Source organism: Ranitomeya variabilis, chromosome 8 (assembly GCF_051348905.1).
Source record: "Ranitomeya variabilis isolate aRanVar5 chromosome 8, aRanVar5.hap1, whole genome shotgun sequence".
Lineage (NCBI taxonomy): Eukaryota > Metazoa > Chordata > Amphibia > Anura > Dendrobatidae > Ranitomeya > Ranitomeya variabilis.
Window position 1 is genome coordinate 172,617,520 of NC_135239.1, and position 21,232 is coordinate 172,638,751.

Sequence of the window (21,232 nt, forward strand, 5' to 3'; positions counted from 1 at the left end):
GTTCTCCCCATGTGCCATGAGTTGGCACATGGGTTCTTGTAATCTCAGGATGGTTTTTGATTAGGGTTTTTTGCTGACCGCTCAGACCCCTTTTGTATCATTCTGCTTTCTAGTTATAGCGGGCCTCATTTTGCTAAATCTATTTTCATCTCTATGTGCGTGCCTTCCTCTCATTTCACCGTCAATACATGTGGGGGGCAACTATACCTTTTGGGGTTCATTCCTCTGGAGGCAAGTTAGGTCTTTATTTTCTCTGCAGTGCTAGTTAGCTCTTAGGCTGGCGCGTGGCGTCTAGAATCAACGTAGGCACGCTCCCTGGCTATTTCTAGTTGTGTTTGTCAGGAGTAGGGCAGCGGTCAGCCCAGGTTCCATCACCCTAGAGCTCGTCCGTTATTTATGTTATTTTGCTTGTCCAGTGCGATCCCCAGCCATTGGGATCCATGACAGGACGCCATGGCGAGCCACCCGGAGCAGGAGCGTGGGGCCGGAGTGGATGAGCTCGGCGACCAACTCCGGCGGACGCAGCTGAGCACTGAGGCCGGGTGGAAGAAGACCTTCATCGGGAGCCTCATCAGACGTCTGTTGGCAGCCTCATCTGGTCCGGAGCAAGAAAGAAGTTCCAGCGCTTCGAAGCCAGAAAGCAAGGCCCTGCCGGAAAGCGAGGTGCTGCAAACGGGGATGACAACGCCGCAGCGAGAGGCCCTGCAACTAGCGTTCCAGACCCCAGCGGAGATGGAGCAGATCGGCACCGGAGGGACCGCATCTGAAGCAGGTATGAAGAACGACCCTGCCTCGCCGGCAGAGGACTTGCTGGTAGGCCCAGTCGCGGTACCCCCTCTCCCTGGGACTTATAGACTCCGGCGCCTTACACCCTGGGATCAGGTCCCGGGTATGGAGCACTTCTTAAAGGCCCCGAGCTCGCCGATCACCTTGCCGAGCGAGGTCTATGCGGAGCTACGGCCGCCAGAGCGAGAGTAAACCTCGATGCCATGGATATGTAAATAGTTAACTGCTTGTTTCCCTGCTTTTTGCTGCTTTAAGCCCGACTAGGGTTATTCTTAAAGGGATCCCTTCGTTTACCCGGGATCCCTATTGCTTTTACTTTTGCTTTTATTTTCCTTTTTGCTCCCTATTCACCCATGTTATAAAGACTGCTGGATCATGAACACTGCATGATTACAAACTCCTTGTAAATAGTTCGCACCTTCTTAAAGGTGCCCTCTACTGGTTTTACAAAAGAAGGGACTCTTTGCGAAGAAACTGTTCCTGGAAACAGTACAGGAGTCCTTGCTGCATACGGACTTGCAGCTTGAGAAGTTGCACTACCTCATAGAGACTTAGTCCCTTCTTAAAGGGGATGTTCATCAAAAGCACTTAAAGAATGATAATGTTTTGAAAGAAAGTACTGATAATGCTGATATGTAAAGGTTATATGTAGAAAGCTAGTTAAATTGTGAGAAATGTTTAATGATGTTGATAAAAGAATGAGTACAGAAAGTGAACCCGTACGGGGTTAGTCAGTGAGTCCTCCTAGGAGCCATACAGAGATGGCTCGGTAATCCTGAACCGAAAGATGGATGATAAGTTCTATACCGTGTATAGTAGTAGAAAGGCAGTAGGTCCGGGCAGAAAGGGGCGGTCCTGTAACAGAAAGGAGAGGCAGTAGGCCTGGAGCAGGTAGGACAGGCGGCCCTGCAGATGTAAAGAAGGAGAATGCAGAAAAGTTGATTAGCCTTATAATGTTTTATAAGAAGGTCTTTAGTGGATTCAGCGAGTACGTCCTTAAAGGCAAAGTTAAATTATTGTTCAAAAATTTTGCACTTAGCAGAATACCCCGTTGGGTAAGAAAAGTTATTTATAGTATGTTATTTAAAGTATTTAACCATGTTTGTAACGTTCAAGTGTCCTCACCTCCCATAAAGGGAAGCTCTGTTAAAAAGTTTACTTGTACTTGCATTTTCAAAATTGTATGTCTTTTTGCTGACATGTATTGTTGTTTTCTTCCCAGTCCAGGAGTACTGGATTTAACCGGGGGGAGTGCAGCGCCCCAGAGTCCTGGTCGTTGCAGTACTGGAGCTCCGCCGCTAAGGGGGGCTACGGTACGTCTGATGGCACTGAAGGAGTTCTTCTGACCAGGTATCACAGTCACCAATACACTTCACAGTCTGGCCTCCAGGGGGAGCTAAGGGTTCTATGTATTAGGCCACTCCTCACAATCTGGTAAAACTGGGAGTTAGGCAGAAAGTTAGATGAGAAAGCTGACTGGGTTGGAACCAGGCAACACCTTGTGGCAGATGGTGTTGTAGGGGAAGATTCAGAGGGGTCCCTGTCAGGGGTGGGATCCTGACAGAGGCCTAGCAAACAGAGAAGAACGTTACGGGACCGCGCCTGCACGATATAGCGGCGGTACCCCAAGAAAGGATAAGAAGCGAGGTTCATTGTGCTGAGTGAGAAACGAGATCAACGCAACAAGGAGAATACCAGTAGGAGTCGTGCTGTAAGACGAGGCAACATCCTATTGAGGCGCATAACCGGTGGCCGGAACGCCGAGGAAGTACTAAGCTCCAAGCAAATACTTCAAACCTACGGCAGGACAGTCAGCTATAGGCGGGCTGTCTCACACATATCACCTATGAAGACACAGGGGGCAACAATAGGAGAAGGGCATCACTAGGGTCCAGGAAGAGCTCCGAACCTACCCGTCATACGGGTGCGTCCTAGCCATATCATCTGGGGGACGTGGAAGAACATCAGAATCGAGTTGTGAGGGAACACGAGAAACAGACACAACAGTTGTGAGGACTATCCCGTGGTGCTTAGCAGGGAAGGACTACAACACACAAGCGCTAGAAGGTAGGCACAGATTTCCACCTGCAAAGGGAGCTCTGGATGTGCCATCAGACCGGCCAGGCTTGCGCAGCCCGGTTAACTGTATTCCGGATTGAGGATCCTGAAGCCTTCAGTAAAGAGGTAAAGAGACTGCAACCTGGTGTCCTCGTTATTTACTGCAACTTGCACCGCACCACCACAACAAACATCACCATTCCCTCCACCTTCATTGTACGCCCCTCAGCAGGGTCACGGACCGGGTCTAGCCACCGTGACAACCCCAGAACAGAGACTCAGAGGCCCGGTACCGGGTACCCCTCGGCCCTGCGGCAGTGGGGGCGCTACAGTTGTAATTGATTGGAATGACAATATGGCTGTGTCCATGACTGCTTATATTTTGTAAGAAATAGTGAGGTGCGAACGTGCTCAGATAACGACTTATCCAAGCATGCTCGGGTGTTATCTGAGCATCTGGGCATGCTCGTATATTATGTTCAAGTCCCCGCAGCTGCATGTGTTGTGTCTAACAGCTGCAAATCATGCAGCCGCAGAGACTAAAACACTAAAACACGCCCCAGATACTCGAATAACACCTGAGAATGCTTGCTCACCACTAGAATGGATTGTCTCATGGTATACGGATATGGATCTCAAGCGCATCTGATTTTTCATCTGAATTTTCAGGACAGAAAATCCACTGTGTACGTATTGTGGATGATCTTCCATCCACCATATCTGCAGAAATTCTGGAGCTGATAAGAACAAGAGCATATGGATCGCCCAACAAGGGCCGTGGGGTACTCGGTACCGGGTCCTGCGGTTCACAGGGGGATGTCACGGTGGCTGACCCGGTCCGTGGCCCTGGGACGTCTGTATAAAAAGGGGAAAGGTCTTTAAAGGTATAAAGTTTATGTTCGTAACGCCACCTATGGTATTCGGTCAGAGTGACCGACGCTGCTTTAAGGGGTCCGCTGGGGTGATGTTATGGCAGCTAGATGGTATACCTTCCCACAGGTGAAGTATGTCCCCAGGGCTTCCCAGTATGTAGATGGTGGTATGGTGAATGGCGCAGTGAAGAACGAGGACACAAGGTTGCAGTCTCTTTACCTTTACTGAAGACTACAGCATCCACAGTCCAGAACTCCAGATCACAGGGCAGGCAGAGTCCTGCTGGTTTGGAGGCAAGTCCAGAGTTCCCTTGTCCAGGTGGAAATCAGTAGCCTTCTCTTGCGCTGCAGTGGTGTAGTCCCTTACTGCCTATGGCTTCACATAAGGGTCTCACAGATGCGATGTGTCGCTCTCTCTGTCCCCCGTATAGGATAGGACAAAACCCGTATTACTGGTGACTTGAGCCTGTTTATAGGGTCTCTTAGATAACTTGGCTCTGTGGGTGTCACCGTGCCTCCTGGGTGTAGGTGCGGACAGGTAACCTGCAATTAGCTGTCCTGCTGGTCTCTGAAATAAGGCGTAGAGGTTTTACTCCCTCGGTGTTCCGGCTACAGGGATTTTGCGCCTCAGAAGGAGGCAGCCTGAGCGGGGCTGGTCCCCTTCTGGTATCCTCTCCTTTGCTTTGACTTCCTTCCCGCTCACTGCAATACAATTCTGCCATCTGAATGTCTCTTTCTGGGAGCTGCAGCTCTGAGGGCATGGACAGCTCCGTGGACCCCCTGTCCACCTCAGACTACTGTCTGGAACTCACTCCTCCAGAACTCCTGTCTGGAGCTCTGTCAGGAAGTAACTCCTGTCTGGAAATGACTAACTTTCCCTACAGACTACCAGTTATATATATATATATATATATATATATATATATATATATATATATATATATATATATATATATATATATATATATATACACTCACTGGCCACTTTATTAGGTACACCTGTACAACTTCTTGTTAACACTTAATTTCTAATCAGCCAATCACATGGCGGCAACTCAGTGCATTTAGGCATGTAGACATGGTCAAGACAATCTCCTGCAGTTCAAACCGAGCATCAGTATGGGGAAGAAAGGTGATTTGAGTGCCTTTGAACTTGGCATGGTTGTTGGTGCCAGAAGGGCTGGTCTGAGTATTTCAGAAACTGCTGATCTACTGGGATTTTCACGCACAACCATCTCTAGGGTTTACAGAGAATGGTCCGAAAAAGAAAAAAAATCCAGTGAGCGGCAGTTCTGTGGGCGGAAATGCCTTGTTGATGCCAGAGGTCAGGGGAGAATGGGCAGACTGGTTCGAGCTGATAGAAAGGCAACAGTGACTCAAATCGCCACCCGTTACAACCAAGGTAGGCCTAAGAGCATCTCTGAACGCACAGTGCGTCGAACTTTGAGGCAGATGGGCTACAGCAGCAGAAGACCACACCGGGTACCACTCCTTTCAGCTAAGAACAGGAAACTGAGGCTACAATTTGTACAAGCTGATCGAAATTGGACAGTAGAAGATTGGAAAAACGTTGCTTGGTCTGATGAGTCTCGATTTCTGCTGCGACATTCGGATGGTAGGGTCAGAATTTGGCGTAAACAACATGAAAGCATGGATCCATCCTGCCTTGTATGGAGCATCTTTGGGATGTGCAGCCGACAAATCTGCGGCAACTGTGTGATGCCATCATGTCAATATGGACCAAAATCTCTGAGGAATGCTTCCAGCACCTTGTTGAATCTATGCCATGAAGAATTGAGGCAGTTCTGAAGGCAAAAGGGGGTCCAACCCGTTACTAGCATGGTGTACCTAATAAAGTGGCCGGTGAGTGTATATATATATAGGGAGTGACCTAATAAATAGGAGCAGAAGCTCCCCCTGGTGGCCTGGAGTGTGAATGTGTTGCATGTTTGTGATACCTGGATGCAGTTATCCTTTCTTGCCTCTAAACATAGCATCACTCTCCCCGAGAGGAAAGCAATACCACTGCGACGACCAGGACCCTGGGGTGCAGCACATACAGTGCTGGTTGTTACAGTGGCATTGCTTTCCTCACGGGGAGAGGGTTGTCACGCTTGGAAGCGAGGTAAGATCTCTTTCATCAGAGAAACACAAGCATACAACATATTCACACTCCAGGCCAGAAGGGGGAGCTCTTATCCAGCTTATGGGTGGCTCCTCTGTATATATATTCTGGTCTCGAGTGAAAGTGAGTCAGAGAGTGCCAGACAGCAGACTGGAACACCACTCACCATCTCCATCTACACACCGAGAGCCCTGGAGACCCAACTTCAACTGTGGGAAGTTATACCATCTTAGCTGCCATAACATCACCCCAGAGGACCCCTTTAAGCAGCGTCGGTTATCTGTTTCCAAATACCACAGGTGGCTGTTGTGAATTCCGTTCTCGAACTCCCTCCTGTGGTTATGAATGGTACTTCGTTGAGTTCTGTATGTGGACTCCCTCTGGTGGCTGTGAGTGGAACTGCTGGTTCTGAGGTTGCCTCCTCAGCTGCTCTCGTTTGCGGCTAGGCTGGCTTCTCTATTTAACTCCACTCAGATCGTTACTCCATGCCAGCTGGCAATGTATTAGTACTGGTTCAGATCTCTCTCGGATCTTTCTGATGACCTGTCTACTCAAGCAGAAGCTAAGTCCCTGCTAGTTCATTTGTTGTTTATTTTGTACTGTATATATTTCTTAGTACTTGCTAAGTTCTGGTCCAGCTTGCTAACATGATATTGCCTTGCTAGCTGGAAGCTCTGGGTTGCAGAGTGGCACCTCCGCACCATGAGTCGGTGCGGGGGTCTTTTTGCACACTCTGCGTGGCTTTTTGTAGTTTTTTGTGCTGACCGCATAGATCCCTTTACTATCCTCAATCTATTTAGTAAGTCTGGCCTCCTTTGCTGAAACCTGTTTTATCCCTGTGTTTGTGACTTTCCTCTTAACTCACAGTTAATATATGTGAGGGGCTGCCTTTACCTTTGGGGAATTTCTCTGAGGCAAGGTAAGGCTTATTTTCCTATCTTTAGGGGTAGTTAGCTCTTAGGCTGTTAAGAGGCGTCTAGGGAGAGTTAGGTACGCTCCACAGCTATTTCTAGTGTGTGTGTTATAGGATTAGGATTTGCGGTCAGCAGAGTTCCCACTTCCCAGAGCTTGTCCTGTCTTCTAGTTTAACCATCAGGTCATTCCAGGTGCACCTAACCACCAGGTCCATAACAGGTGGCATCACGAACACAAACTTTATTCACAAATTCCCTTTAAAGACTATCTCTTTTACTTGGACACCCAAGGGCCACAGACCGGGCACCACCACCGTGACATTCGCTTTAAGTACTGGACCCGGTACCGAGTACCCCACGGGCCCAGCGGGCGTTTCAACTTGGCATCAAGAACAGGATAGACCAACACTCGAAGAATCGGATCATGTGCGCAAAGAGACAGGGCTTAACTGTGTGACTATTGGACTGAAATTGTCACCAAAACCGCCGCCATTACAACTCCATGTGGCGTGCAGGAGGAAAAGGGTGTGTTGTCGTGGGCGGCACCTGGAGGAACGTTTGGAAAACCATGGCCGCACCCCATCAATACTACTATGTCCAAGAAATATGCCCATCAACTACAGAAGTCCGCCTCCTTGTCTGGGATGGCGGGAAGAAGAGGAAGAACTGCCCACGAAGATGGGCATGGTGGAATGAAACCGCGGGAAATGAGACCTAGGAGGCAGTGCCAGAAAGCAACATGGTGGAGGGAGGTGAGCGGACACCGGAGCGTGGGGTGGAGTGGGAGGACTCCCCCAGCCGGAGGCTACAAGAGCTGTACCCGTCATTAGAGTTAAGCCCGGACCTCCTGTGGAGAGAGGTAGAAGAATTCACACGGCAGCTCCTGAAGATGCAGCTGGAGACTGTGGCCGGGTGGAAGGAGGCCTTCATCGGAAACATCACCGGACGACCGCCAGCTACCCCGACCAGCGTGGAGCAGAAAAGGAGATCCAGCACTCTGGAAGCAGAAGTAAGGGGCATGACTCTGACCCCAGTGGAGGAAGACCTGACGGCTAGGCCCGACTCACCTCCACCGCTGTATACACCTGACCAGGGTTTTGGGTCCCCTGATGAAATGCCACCATACGCTGGGGGTACCCCAGCCGCCAGTCCTGCAGCAACCCCAGAGTTAGATGACACCCTGGTGGGCCCCCTTCGACCCTACCGACTCCGAAGCATGGAAGGGTAAATTACCAGCTACCCCGGGACTGGGGGGACAGCAGCCTGGGTCGGATGGCAGACCAGCTTATTCCATTTTGTGGATCCCAGGTTAGCTCCCCAGAACCCATGGTGTTCGCAGAGGGACTCGCGGAGGAGGACATGATTGCACTCCAGGGGGAGATCCCCATGATAACTTGAAGGGAGCATTGCAGGCGGCAGGAAGAGAAAGAGAGGCAGGAATCCCTGGCCCACTAAGCAGCGTTTGAGGAAAGGAACTTAGAAAGGAAGGCCCAAATGCGCAAAGTCCCTCGGTCAGAAAGGGGACCACTGCAACTGGGGGAAATAGTGGTCTTCAACCAGCGGAGAGGCTGGGGCTTCATAAAAGAGACTGGTATGATAAACAAAATCCTTGTCAACCGGAGGGATATGGAATCCCAATTAATTGAAGGACACCCGGACAGGGACTTGAATCCTGGTGACAGGGCGACTTATACATGCCATATCGGTGAAAAAGGGTGGTACGCTCTAGACTGTAAAAGATATGTGCCAGTCTCAGTCCCTGCAGGTGCAGCAGCAGGCCAGGCCAACTACCAAATGCCACCAATCCACCCAGACACCAGTGGTGGAACCTGCAAGCAGGCCCTGGTATGTCTTAACAGTGGAACGTTATGATCCAGAGTTTTCCCAGTCAGGGAGTAGCAGCCGCCTAGAGCAACCCTGGCAAAAGAAATGAACAGTTTTTGCCAGTTTAAACATGACTGTGAATAGTTAAAAGTTTAAAAAGTTTGATTAACCTGACCATGTTTCCATTTAAAGGAAGTTCATTTGTTTAAAGACGCTGAGGCCATGGACGGTGAATGGTCCACAAACTCTCCATTGTATACAGTTGGCACCTACTTAGGTGCTTTCTACTGGTTTTACAAGGAACCGTTAAATATACTGTTCATCATCGTTTTGCACTAAAAAGTTAATTTGTTTTACAGAGACCTGAAGAAAAACCCATTTGGCGTGGCCGAAGACAAGGTCTGGATGTCACGCCTTGTAGCCCGCCCAAACCTACGTTGGGGGTTTAGGAAAGGGTTAATCGCATTGTTGCTGCTATTTAAAATGTTATTGAGTTATTGACTTGAATATTGATTGCACTACTAAATGTACTACCTCAAAATAGAAAATGTGAATATGTTGCACTTTAAGATAGTGAAAATGTTAGTATTGTTAGAAGAAGTGAGCTAGTATGTCAGATACTTGAAGTATGGAGATAGATAGTGTTGAAGAATTATAGTGAGAGTTGGTAAAATGAACATAAAGCTGAAATTTAGCACTTTTATTGAAGGAAGTCTTAAAGATAGTATACCCGTAAAGGGTAGTAGATGTGTTATATGTATGAAATAAGAAAGTTTTCTATTTTTAAAAAAGAAAAAAAATTATTTGTATTTTGTACATATGTTCCTGCAATGTTTAAAGTATTAATTCCTCCCATAAAGGGAAGCCAAAGTTGATATGTATTTAACCTGTTTACATGCATTAAAAAATTTTTTGTATGTCTTCTATTTAACCTGTTATTATTGTTCTTCTTTTCCCAGTCCGGGAATACTGGATTTAATGGGGGGGGGGTGTAACACCCCAAGGTCCTGGTTGTTACAGTGGCATTGCTTTCCTCACGGGGAGAGGGTTGTCACGCTTGGAAGCGAGGTAAGATCTCTTTCATCAGGGAAACACAAGCATACAACATGTTCACACTCCAGGCCAGAAGGGGGAGCTCTTATCCAGCTTATGGGTGGCTCCCCTGTATATATATTCTGGTCTCGAGTGAAAGTGAGTCAGAGAGTGCCAGACAGCAGACTGGAACACCACTCACCATCTCCATCTACACACCGAGAGCCCTGGAGACCCAACTTCAACTGTGGGAAGTTATACCATCTTAGCTGCCATAACATCACCCCAGAGGACCCCTTTAAGCAGCGTCGGTTATCTGTGACCGAATACCACAGGTGGCATCATGAACATAAACTTTATTCACAAATTCCCTGTAAAGACTAATCCTTTTACTTGGGCACCCAGGGCCATGGAACGGGTCGCCGTCACCGTGACATCCCCTTTAAGTACCAGACTCGGTATCGAGTACCCCACGGCCCTGGCGGGAGTTTCATTAAAATGTTTCCATAGAAGCATTAGCATGATTAAGGGTATGTGCACACGTGGATTTTGCTGCCGATCCGCAGCATTTCTGCAGCTGCGGGTCCGCAGCAGTTTCCCATGAGTTTACAGTTCAATGTAAACCTATGGGAAACCGAAAACGCTGTGCACATGCTGCGGAAAAAAACGCGCGGGAACGCACCGGTTTACAATCCGCAGCATGTCACTTCTTTGTGCGGAATTGCAGCAATTCTGCACACATAGGAATGCATTGATCCGCTTACTTCCGGCATGGGGCTATGCCCACCATGCAGGAAGTAAGCGGATCATATGCGGATGGTACCCGGGGTGGAGGAGAGGAGACTCTCCTCCAGGCCCTGGGAACCATATTTGTGTAAAAAAAAAGAATTAAAATAAAAAATATTGATATACTCACCTCTCAGCGCTTCACGTGGCCGTCCGGTCACAGGGTTGCTATGCGAGCTGGACCTGCGGTGACGTCGCGGTCACATGACCGTGATGTCACGAAGGTCCTTCTCGCATAGCATCTTTGGAACCGGACCGCCGCGTGCAGCGTCGAGGATATCGGGACTTCGGAGGGTGAGTATAACCATTTTTTTATTATTTTTAACATTACTATTGATGCTGCATATGCAGCATCAATAGTAAAACAAGTGGAGGAGTAGACCTGCAGCGGAAACCGCAAGACAAACCACGATAAATCTGCAGGGTTAACCGCAGCGGTTTTGCCCTGCAGATTTATCAAATCCGCTGCGGGAGAACCCGCAGAGGACCCTTCCTACGTGTGCACATAGCTTAAAAGGGAATCTGTCATCAATATTTTACTATGTAATCTGAGAGCAGCATGATGTAGGGGCAGAGAGCCTGATTCAAGAGATGTGTCACTTACTGAGCTGCTTGCTGTCATTTTGGTACAATTCCTGTTTTCTCTGCTGCAGATCTAGCAGTGCTCCGAATGCTGAGCTGTGGATAACCCCGCCCACACACTACACTACACATTGACAGAAATCTGCTAATCAGTGGTGGAGGCGGGGTTACACAGAGTAGTTGACTAGGAGGCATGAGACACCTAATCCACTAGTGTTAGTTCTTTGCTGATAAAATACTGATTGTACTAAAAATACAACACACAGCCCAGTAAGTGACACCACTAGAATCAGGGTCTCAGACCATACCTCAGACTGCTCTCAGATTACACAACTGCTGACAGATTCCCTTTAATTATGTATAGTGTGTATATTTTATTTTTGCCATGCTAGTTTTGCCCATTTTTGTGAATGACACAGACACACCTAGTTCTAATTGTGCTAAAAGGACTAATCTGCACACGACTTCAGTTGTGAGTATCCTTATATATAGTCACTAGATGGTGGCCCGATTCTAACGCATCGGGTATTCTAGAATATGTATGTAGCTTATTTATGAAGATTTAAGAATAATGCAATGAATACACAGGATTTTCTGGGTAAAATATATACATTATCAGTGAAGCGGTGTTTAAATCCTGTGCCGGCCACGACCAATCAGCACAGCGGGGTTTAAATCTCGAGCCAATATCGCTGATTGGTCATGGCTGGCCGGGCGCGACCAATCAGCAAAGTGTGGTTCAAATCCTGGGCCAATTCGCTGCCGGACTGCACCTGTAGCTGATTGGTCGCGGCCGGGTGCGACCAATCAGCGCAGCGGGGTTTAAATCTCGAGCCAATATCACTGATTTGTCGCTGCCGGCTGGGTGCGACTAATCAGCGAAGCAGTGATTAAATCCTGCGCCATTATCGCTGATTAGTGGCGGCCGGCCGGGCGCGACCAATCAGCGAAGCGTGGTTCAAATCCCGTGCCAATTCGCAGCCGGACTGCGCCTGTCGCTGATTGGTCGCGGGTAGCTGGTGAGACCAATCAGCGATGTGGGATTTCTGTTATAGACAAACAGACAGAATTAGACGATTATATAGTAGACGGCTGAAAGTGTTGGCAACTTTGAAATTGTTCCACAACATGAAGTTTTCATCCCAGAAAATAATTGCAGTTACATACGTTTTGTTATACACATGTTTATTTCCTTTCTATGTATTACAACAACAGAAGAAAAAAAGGCAAGTTGGACATCATTTTAAACAAAACCCAAAAAGTGGGCTGAACAAAAGTGTTGGCACGCTCCACTTAATATTAGCTTGCATTTCCTAACCCTTTGAAATATATAACTGCAATCAATTGCTTCCTATAACCATCAACAAGCTTCTTACACCTCTCAAATGGAATTTTTCACCACTCTTCTTTTGAAAACTGCTCCAGGTCTCTCATATGTGCAAACTCAGCTTTCTGACACTGAGCACTACATTGCGATGCAAACTCCAATGGTAATCTTCATTTCACAGCAAAACAACCCCAAAATACCTTTGACCCTCTACCATATTTGACTGTAGGTATGGTGTTCTTTTCCTTGTATGCCTCATTTTGTTTTTGGTAAGCAATAGAATGATGTGCTTTACCAAAAAACTCTATCTTTGTCTCATATGTCCACAATGATACTGATGCACCTTGAGCCTGCAGGACAGCTTGAATTTCTTTGGAACTTGATTGGTTGCTGTTTAACCATCATTATTATCATCATTATTATTTATTATTATAGCATCATTTATTCCATGGTGCTTTAAATGTGAAAAGGGGTATACATGATAAAAAACAAGTAATCATGAATCATGAAATCAAAACAAATCATTAACCCCTTCGTGCCATGCGCCGTACTAGTACGGCGCTGCCGGCACTGCATTAGTGCCAGCCGCAGTACTAGTACGGCGCATCGATCACCGCGGTCTCGCGCTGAGCGCCGCGGTGATCGGGTGTGGGTGTCAGCTGTATATGACAGCTGACACCCCGCAGCAATGCCCACAATCGGCGCTATCGCCGATCGCGGGCATTTAACCCCACTGATGCCACTGTCAATAGTGACAGCGGCATAGAGGGGGATCGCGCAGGGACGGGGGCTCCCTGCGCTCTCCCACCGGAGCAACGCAATGAGATCACGCTGCTCCGGTGACCTGGAAGGAGTCCCCGGATCCAAGATGGCCGCGGGACTGCTTCCGGGTCATTTACTGACCTGGCTTGCCGGCGCCTGCAAGAGCTGCTGAGAGCAGGCGCCGGCAAGCCTCTGCTCTTGTGTGTGAGATCGGTGATCTGACAGAGTGCTGTGCACACTGTCAGATCACCGAGCTGTGATGTCCCCCCCTGGGAGAAAGTAAAAAAGTTTAAAAAAAAAATGTCCACATGTGTAAAAAAAAAAAAAAAAAAAATCCTAAATAAAGAAAAAAAAAAAATATTCCCATAAATACATTTCTTTATCTAAATAAAAAAAATCACACAATAAAAGTACACATATTTAGTATCGCCGCGTCCGTAACGACCCAACCTATAAAACTATATCACTAGTTAACCCCTTCAGTGAACACCGTAAAAAAAATAAAATAAACGAGGCAAAAAAACAACGCTTTATTCTCATACCGCCAAACAAAAAGTGGAATAACACGCAATCAAAAAGACGGATATAAATAACCATGGTACCGCTGAAAACGTCATCTTGTCCCGCAAAAAAAAAGCCACCAAAAAGCATCATCAGCAGAAAAATAAAAAAGTTATAGCTCTCAGAATAAAGAGATGCAAAAACAATTATTTTTTTATATAAAATAGTTTTTATTGTGTAAAAGCACCAAAACATAAAAAAATTGCATAAATGAGGTATCGCTGTAATCGTACTGACCTGAAGAATAAAACTGCTTTATCAATTTTACCACACGTGGAATGGTATAAACGCCCCCCTAAAAGAATTTCAGGAATTGCTGGTTTTTGTTCATTCCGCCTCCCAAAAATCGGAATAAAAAGCGATCAAAAAATGTCATGTGCCCGAAAATGGTACCAATAAAAACGTCAACTCGTCCCGCAAAAAACAAGATCTCACATGACTCTGTGGGCCAAAATATAGATAAATTATAGCTCTCAAAATGTGGTGATGCAAAAACTATTTTTTGCAATAAAAAGCGTCTTTTAGTGTGTGATGGCTGCCAACCATAAAAATCCGCCCAAAAAACGCTATATAAGTAAATCAAATCCCCCTTCATCACCCCCTTAGTTAGGGAAAAATAATAAAATTTAAAAAAATATATTTATTTCCATTTTCCCGTTAGGCTACTTTCACACTAGCGTCGGTACGGGGCCGTCGCGCTGCGTCGGCCCGACGTACCGACGCATACTGTGCAGGGGGCAGCGGATGCTGTTTTTCCACGCATCCGCTGCCCCATTGTGAGGTGCAGGGAGGTGGGGGCGGAGTTCCAGCCGCGCATGCGCGGTTGGAAATGGTGGACCGTCGGCACAAAAAAAGTTACATGTAACGTTTTTTGCTGCCGGCGGTCCGCCACAACACGACGCAACCGTCGCACGACGGTTGCGACGTGTGTCAATACGTCGCAATGCGTTGCTAATGTTAGTCTATGGGGGAAAAACGCATCCTGCAGATGACTTTGCAGGATGCGGTATGCAAAAAAACGCTAGTGTGAAAGTCTAAGGGGTATCGTTTCTCCTTATGGAGAGTGACATACCATCTCTGGCTTGTCAAGGTAAGGAGGCTTATTTGCCGTACAATGCTCCTCTGGGAATTTAAATATGCAAATTGCCTCTTCTGAGAAAAAGAGGACTTAAACTCTACAGCGCCACCTATTGGAAGTAGCGATCCTACAAGTCACAATCAACCCTTTAACGAGTCGTGCAATATGACTTAGGATAAAAGCCAAATCAGTATCTCAATTTGCAGACACGGTGTTTCCAATAGGTGGCGCTGTAGAGTTTAAGTCCTCTTTTTCTCAGAAGAGGCAATTTGCATATTTAAATTCCCAGAGGAGCATTGTATGGCAAATAAGCCTCCTTACCTTGACAAGCCAGAGATGGTATGTCACTCTCCATAAGGAGAAACGATACCCCTTAGACCCCATGTCCAGAGCCTCTCACCTAGCCAAATCAGTTCTCATGCTTCGCACTGACGAGGGCCAACAGCCCGAAACACCGTGTCTGCGAATTGAGATACTAATTTGGCTTTTATCCTAAGTCATATTGCACGACTCGTTAAAGGGTTGATTGTGACTTGTAGGATCGCTACTTCCAATAGGTGGCACTGTAGAGTTTAAGTCCTCTTTTTCTCAGAAGAGGCAATTTGCATAGTGTGAAAGTAGTGCTAGGGTTAGGGTTGGGGTTAGGGCTAGGGTTGGGGTTAGGGTTTCATTTAGAATTGGGGAGTTTTCACTGTTTAGGCACATCAGGGGCTCTCCAAACGCGACATGGCATCCGATCTCAATTCCAGACAATTCTGCTTTGAAAAACTAAAACAATGCTCCTTCCCTTCCGAGTTCTCCTGTGCGCCCAAACAGTGGTTCCCCCCAACATATGGGGTATCAGCATTCTCAGGACAAGTTGGACAACAACTTTTGGGGTCCAATTTGTCCTGTTACCCTTGGGAAAATAAAAACGTGGGGGCTAAAATATCAGTTTCGTGGAAAAAAAAATATTTTTTATTTTCACGGCTCTGCGTGATAAACTGTAGTGAAACACTTGTTGGTTCAAAGTTCTCACAACACATCTAGATAAGTTCTCTGGGGGGTCTAGTTTCCAATATGGGGTCACTTGTGGGGGGTTTCTACTGTTTAGGTACATCAGGGGCTCTGCAAATGCAACATGACACCTGCAGACCAATCCATCTAAGTCTGCATTTCAAACGGCGCTCCTTCCCTTCCGAGCTCTGCCGTGCGCCCAAACAGTGGTTCCCCCCAATGTATGGGGTATCAGCGTACTCAGGACAAATTGGGCAATAACTTTTGTGGTCCAATTTCTCCTGTTACCCTTGGGGGAAAAAAATTGCGGGCTAAAACATCATTTTATGGAAATAAAAAATGAGTTTTTCATTTTCACAGCGCTACATTCTAAACTTTAGTGAAACAATTGGGGGTTAAAAGTGCTCACCACACATCTAGATAAGTTCCTTAGGGGGTCTTCTTTCCAAAATGGTGTCACTTGTGGGGGTTTCCACTGTTTAGGCACGTCAGGGGCTCTCCATTGCATTGAAAAGTCAAATGGCGCTCCTTCCCTTCCGCGCTCTGCCATGCGCTCAAACAGTGGTTTATCCCCATATATAAAGTATCAGCGTACTCAGGACAAATTGCACAACAACTTTTGGGGTCCAATTTATCCTGTTCCCCTTGGGAAAATAAAAAATTTGGGGCAAAAAGATCATTTTTTTGTGAAAATTAATATGAATTTTTTTTTACGGCTCTACATTATAAACTTCTGTGAAGCACTTGGAGGTTCAAAGTGCTCACCACACATCTAGATTAGTTCCTTAGAGGGTCTACTTTCCAAAATGGTGTCACTTGTGGGGGTTTCCACTGTTTAGGCACATCAGGGGCTCTCCAATCGCGACATGGGTTCCGATCTCAATTCCAGCAAATCTTGCATTGAAAAGTCAAATGGCTCTCCTTCCCTTCCGAGCTCTGCTATGTGACCAATCAATGGTTTACCCAAACATGTGGGGTATCGGCATACTCAGGACAAATTGTACAATGACTTTTTTGGTCCAATTTGTCCTGCTACCCTTGGTAAAATAAAACAAATTGGATCTGAAGTAAAAATTTTGTGAAAAAAAAGTTAAATGTTCAATTTTTTTTAAACATTCCAAAAATTCCTGTGAAGCACCTGAAGGGTTAATAAACTTTTTGAATGTGGTTTTGAGTACCTTGAGGGGTGCAGTTTTTAGAATGGTGTCACTTTTGGGCATTTTCTATCATATAGACCCCTCAAAGTCACTTCAAGTGTGAGGTGGTCCGTAAAAAAAATGTTTTTGCAAATTTTGTTGCAAAAATGAGAAATCGCTGGTCAACTTTTAACCCTTATAACTCCCTAACAAAAAAGAATTATGTTTCCAAAATTGTGATGATGTAAATCAGACATGTGGGAAATGTTGTTTATTAACTATATTATGAGATATAACTCTCTAATTTAAGGGCATAAAAACTAAAAGTTTGAAAATTGCTAAATTTTCATAATTTTCGACAAATTTTTGTTTTTTTCACAAATAAATGAAAGTCATATCGAAGAAGTTTTACCACTATCATGAAGTACAATATGTCACGAGAAAACAATGTCAGAATCGCCAGGATCCGTTGAAGCGTTTTAGAGTTATGACCTCATAAAGTGAGTGGTCAGAATTCTAAAAATTGGCCCTGTCACTTAGGTGAAAACAGGCTTCGGGGTGAAGAGGTTAACTGGAGAGAGGACTCTGCCCGTGAGGAAACAGGTTTCTTTTAAAGATTTCCACAGAGTCTCATAAGAGTCTGATATGTTGGGGTAGAGAGTTCCAAAGTAGGGGAAAATGCGGCGAAGAAATTTTGTATGCATTTGTGGGAAGTGGAGATTAGAGGAAGTAGAAAAGGAGATCTTGTGAGAGTCGAAGGTTGTGTGCAGGTAAGTACCAGAAGACTAGGTCACAGATGTATAGATGTATGGAGCAGACAGGTTGTGGATGGCTCTGTATGCCATAGTTAGGGTGTTGCACTGGAGTCTCTGGGCAATGGAGAGCTAGTGCAGGGATTGACAGAGAGGAGAGGTGGTAATAGCAACAGGACAGGTGGATTAGTCAGGCAGCATAGTTTATGATAGATTGGAGGGGTACACGAGTGTTAAAAGGAAGTCCACAGAGCAGGAGGTTGTAGGATTGCACTAGTGCATGCATTGATTATGAGGTCATGCACTATTGTTTTTGTTGATTCTTGATTAAGGAATGTATGGATCCGGCAAATATTTTTCAGTTGGAGACAGCAGGAAGTGTAGAGGGCTTGGATATGTGGCCTGAAAGAGAGATCAGAATCAAGGATTACCCCACAGTAGTGAGCTTGCGGGACTGGGGAGAGTGAACAGCCATTGACTTTGATGGCTAGGTCTGCTGGGGGTTTGAGTGAGATGGGGGAAAGATGATGAATTCTGTTTTATCCATATTAAGTTTTAGAAAATTAGCTAAGAAGAAGGATGAAATAGCGAACAGACATGGTGGGATTATGGTTAGCAAGGAGGTAATATCAGGTCCAGAGAGGTAGATGTGTGTCATCAGCACAGAGATGATGCTGAAAGCCGTGAGACTCTAGGAGCTGTCTCAGGCCAAAGGTGTTGATGGAGAAGAGCAGGGGTCCTTGAACTGAACCTTGGGGGACACCGACAGATGGGGACAAGATGAGGAGGTGGTGTCTGAGAAGGGGACGCTGAATGTCTGGTCTGTTAGGTATGAAGAGATCCAAGATAGGGCCAAGTCTGTGATGCCGAGAGATGAGAGGATCTGTAGTAAGAGAGCATGGTCCACTGTGTCGAAGGCAGTGGACAGGTCAAAGAGGAGGAGGACAGAGTAGTGTCGCTTAGTTAGTAGGTCATTGGTGACTTTAGATAGGGCAGATTCAGTAGATTGATGCTGTCGTAGCCAGATTGTAAGCAGTCAAAGAGTGAGCAAGAGGAGAGGTGGGAGGACAGTTGAAGATCGACATGCTGGTCCAGTAGTTTTGAGGCATAGGTGAGAAGTGATATGGTGTGAAAGCTAGACACAGCTAGACACAGAGGATGGGTCAAGGGAGGTCTTTTTGAGGCTAGGTGTGATTGAGGCATGTTTGAAGCAAGAGGGGAAGATGTTAGTGATAGGCTGTAGAGATGGATTAGGGTTAGGGTGAAGACTGTGGTAAGGTTTCGGATGAGGTGGAATGAGATCGGATCAAGTGCACAGGTGGTAAGATGTGATCTGGAGAGTAGAGACAAAAGTTGACCTTCCGCAATGGTGGAGAAGCTAGTTTTGGAGGAGGAGGGCTGAGTAGTTATGAGGAGGGGACTCACCATCCAGACTTTCCTGTGTAGCAAATTTTCATCAATTTTTCACTGCTGCCCACATCCAGGAAGATTATCTACAATACCATGGGTTGTAAACTTCTTGATTATGTTGCACACCATGGACAAAGGAACATCAAGATCTCTGGAGATGGACTTGTAAACTTGAGATTGTTGATATAGTTTAAAAAGTTTGGTTTTCAAGTCCTTAGACCATTCTCTCCTCCTCTTTCTATTCTCCATGCTTATTGTGACACAGACAAACAATGCAAAGATTGAGTCAACTTATCCCCTTTTTATCTGGTTTCAGGTGTGATTTTATTATTGCCCACGCCTGTTACTTGCCACAGGTGAGTTTGAACAAACATCACATGCTTGAAACAATGTTGTTTACGCACAATATTTTGTCCGGACCATTTTGGGGGGTTTTGTGTGAAATTGTGTCCAATTTGCCTTTTTTCTCTGCTGTTTTGTATTGTTCCAATACACACAAAGGAAATAAACATGTGTATAGCAAAACATGTACAATTGTAATAATTTTCTGGGAGAAATACTTTATTTTCTGGAACAATTTCAAAGGTGCAAACACTTTCGGCCATAACTGTACTTGATACAGAAAGCTTATAATTTTTTTTATTATGCATTACATAACCCTTATTTGAAGAAAGTACAATATTCCTCTAACACTTAAGAATAATTTCACATGTAACTACAAATCCATTATAAACTCATTAACATTTCATATTTTAGTCGTGTTAAAAGTGGTGCTTTGGTATGTGTAAGAAAAAAGTGATATTATTAATATGATTTCCATCTAACTTGTGATATTCATTCATAATGAGGTGAGAAGTAAGAAAGAAAAAGGATGAGCTATTTCTGTATCAACATTAAAGTGGTGCTGCCATCTGCCGTTCATCTGCATTATTGCAAGTATAAATTCTACATTTATGACTCACAGGTGGATATAAAATGTCTTCCAAGACTTGCGTTTCGCAGAAATATAGGTAAAGGGAATCTATCAGTGAGATCAACCCCGCAAACCGCATATATGGGCATGCAGGTCTTTGGACTACAAGTCCATCAACATCTTTTTATCTGATATCTGAGCTCACTGATTGACTGCATGGCCAATGCCGGACACCGGAACAGCGGCAGAGACTCGCCGGCGGACCCAGGGAAGGTGAGTATAGTGCTGTTTGCGGTTTTATAACAAACAGCAGTCAAGGTATAAACTAATTTTATAAGAAACATCCAATTTAAGTGCTGTTTTATGCCCAGGGCACATAACTACTCATTTGTATATGAATAAAACTGCAAATTTATTGGGAATGCAGCAACAGATAAAAAATCTAAAGGTGTCAATCAATTTACATTTGAAAGACCTGAATGCCAATATATGCATTTTGGGGTGGTTGACCTTGCTAACAGATTCCCATTAAGTACATGTTATACATTTCAGAAAACCGAATCAGAGAAGAAACATCAAAGAAATACTGCATTGAAGAAAAAATAGCAAATTTACTTTAACTGCTGGGGAACATTCCCTGTTTGAAAAGCGTTGTACAGAGACACTCTCTGCATGGAGCACAATGTATGGCGGTATAGTCTATAGCTGATACATTATGGATAGAGGCGCTGTATGGGTGAATGAGAGCACTATGCATTTTGACTTATGCCATGAAATTAAAGGGCTGTCCGCCCTTAGGATATATGTCTGCTTTCACTCCTTGTGACTACATACTTGTGAATCCTCACATTGCACCTTTTTCTACCACAGTTTTTCTTTTACTCAATTTTCCATTAATATGCTTGGATACAGCAGTCTGTGAGCAGCCAGCTTCTTTAGCAATGACCTTTTGTGGCTTACCCTGTCAAGTCAGCAGTCCTCCCCATGATTGTGGAGCTACTGAAACAGACTATGGGACCTTTTTAAATGCTTAGGAAACCTTTGCAGATGTTTTTTGTTAATTATTCTAATTTACTGAGAAAATGATATTTGGGTTTTCATTGGCTGTAAGCCATAATCATCAACATTAACAGAAATAAACACTTGAAATAGATCACTCTGTTTGTAATGACTCTAACTAATATATGAGTTTCATTTGTTGTATTGAACTGAAATAAATTAACTTTTTGATGATATTCTAATTTTGTAAGAAGCACCTGTATTTTGGTGCCTTAGGCAGATGAAATCAATGGCGTCCCCCACCCCAAAGCAAGGAAAT